The 2,737-nt window shown below is 33.1% G+C and overlaps 1 pseudogene; it reads left to right on the top strand.

Moving 5' to 3' along the window:
• The first annotated feature begins 943 nt into the window (after positions 1–943).
• LOC114107148 (heat shock factor-binding protein 1 pseudogene) lies at positions 944–1,174 on the top strand (annotated as a pseudogene).
• The last annotated feature ends 1,563 nt before the right edge of the window (positions 1,175–2,737 follow it).

Raw genomic sequence — 2,737 nt, 5'->3', positions numbered from 1 at the left:
CCACTATCGTTCTTTCTCCTCTTATCCATTTCTTGAGGTTAAAGAAAAAGAAATAAGTAGGATGAAAATTTAAGTAGAATTCTGTCTTATACTTACAATATCTCATACTTGTTCAGAATTCATTGAAAAAATTCCAGTCATCTCATTTAATAATTTCTTTCCAACCTAATTTTATTTTTCATGTCTCATAATCATTTCTCAAAAGTTTCACTGTCTTTGTTATTTTTGAACAACAAAGAACTACAAGCAATAATTGCAATGATGGAAATTTTACAAATTTAATCTCAGGCTCATAACGAATAAAATTAATTCAATTCATTTAAATATTTTTGTAACAGAAACACAATAGAGTTTTAAAAATGCATTCAGGATGAAAGAGATCATGTTCAGATAAATTTATATAGGGAAAGAAGAATGAAAATAAGAGTACAAGGAAGTTAAAATCAAATGTAAATTTTCCAAACCAAGGAAAATTTTATTCATGTATTTTAAATAGATGATGGTGGGATCAAATTTCAAGAGTATTTAGATTCCACTAGATTCCAATGGGTGCCATTTAAAACACTGATGTTAGAGTTTTATTTTTAAATGTCAATATTACGACATAGCAGAAATTACATGTTTATAACCATTTACGCAGTGAAATACTTTAAATGTCAACTTCAATGTGTGAGAGTATACATAGTTTCTCAGAAATATTGTGTGCCAAAACTGAGCATTCTCCACCTAAGCTGTCCTCCTCTGTGGACTACAATTCTGCAGTAGTCCACAAACTGATTTCCAAAAGACCATCTTGACTCTTGCCTCCTTCAAAACTTTCTCTGCAGCAAGAGTGAGCCTTAAGTGAGAAGCAGGTGTCTGGGGGCATCTGTGTAGACAAACAGACAAATGGAAGTATGGGTGACAGTCTGAAACATCCCTAACCAAGCTGGGAACCAAAGAGATGGCTGAGACTGACCCCAAGACCATGCAGGAACTCACCCTGGTAGGTGCAGACACTCCTGCAGCAGATGCGAGATAAATTTCAGACTACGTCCAATCAGATCATTGAAAGAATTTATGATAGAGTAATTGAATTGATGATCTGGAGAAAATCATTGCAGACCTCATGACACAAACCAGGGTGGAAGAACTGGAAAGTGAAAATAAGATACCTGCCACACAAAATAGTTGAAGTTTGCTAATTACTTTGAAATCTGGAACACCATTTTTCCAAGGCAAAAGAAGACTGTATGGCTTTTTGCAACTAAGTACTAAGTATAGACAGATTTTATATTATAGTGCATTTTTATTACATATTATATAATGAGTTTTTAGAGTGATTTTTCTCCCCAGTTTCTCAAACATGGTATCTTCACATCTTGGAACTTGGTCAGTTGTACTCTTGATTATTAAACACTAAAATTTTGGAAGTTTTTGGCTCACAGTATTTTTATCACAGTTTTGACTCACAATATTTTTGCATAAAATGGTCAAATTCTTCAGTGCATTTTTGTGAAGTCCTTTTTTCATGCCATTCTTTTATAGTAGTTGCTATTTGATAAAAATTGCTGTATAATTTTTTATTAGGTAAGTAGTAAATCTTTGGATTATTGTTGGACTTGGTGAAGTAAAACATTTGTAGAGTTTGGATTCTTTCATTTTCAGCACAAAGTGACTGTTTGCTATCACTAAATAATGTGTTGGCGATGCTTTCCAAATGGCTTGAAGTTGTTTATTCAGAAATGTGTGTCACTACTTTGTTACCAAAACTCAGAATTGAATCGTAACTTATGACTAGTCTGTGAGATCAGATGTTAAAGTCAGTGAAAAGGAACCATGCCACTGTACTGCGTTAACACTTTTAAATACAGGAAAGACCCGAATAACCTGATGTAATGAAGGATTCATTTGTTAAGAGTTTTGCTTGAGATTCTAATACTTCAGTAGGCCTCTAGCTGTTCATATACAATGGTTACCACAAAAAAGGTAGAATTTTAAACACAATTATTCCATCGTTTTTTTTTTTTTTTTTTTTTTTTTTTTTTGAGCTACTGATTGAAGAAGAGAAAAATAAGACAGAGATACAGTGTTGTCTGTGCCAGTAACTTGGCTAGAAAATGATGAGTGACTGGTAGAAGGTTCAGGTTTTTGAACTATTTGTTACCTAAATCCTTGTAGAATAGTAATTTTTGTTATTGATATAGAAGACAGAGAAAATAATAGTTACCATTGAAAAAATACAATGACAAGAGTGCTAAGCTTAGAGGCCAACATTGATGACTTGCAAAGCAATCCATGTGATTGTCACCACAAAGTAATTTCCTACAACCAAAATGTGAATACTGGGCTGGGGTTGTACCTCAGTGGTAGAGCACTTGCCTAGCATGTGTGAGGTGCTGGGTTTCATCCTCAGGCCACATAAAAATAAATAAATAAAATAAAGGTATGTGACCATCTACAACTAAAAAACAGTGAATTCCTGGAAATGTTGAGGAATGGTATGTTCTTGATAAAGGGAAACCAATGAAAACAGTAGGGTTTCAGTTTCACATATCATCAGTCGTGTTTGTATTGCAAATATATAATATTTTTTAAAAGTGAGATTTTTTCTTTTTAGTTATACAGTAGACTGTATTTTGACATATTATACATATATGAAGTGTAAGTTCCCATTCTTGTGGTTGTACATGATGTGGCGTTACGCTGGTCACATAATCATGTATAAACATAGGGAAGTTATATTCAATTCATTCTA

Source organism: Marmota flaviventris, chromosome X, assembly GCF_047511675.1.
Source record: "Marmota flaviventris isolate mMarFla1 chromosome X, mMarFla1.hap1, whole genome shotgun sequence".
Taxonomy (NCBI): domain Eukaryota; kingdom Metazoa; phylum Chordata; class Mammalia; order Rodentia; family Sciuridae; genus Marmota; species Marmota flaviventris.
Note: the sequence above shows the minus strand (reverse complement) of the source record. Positions and strands in the feature narration are given on the sequence as shown.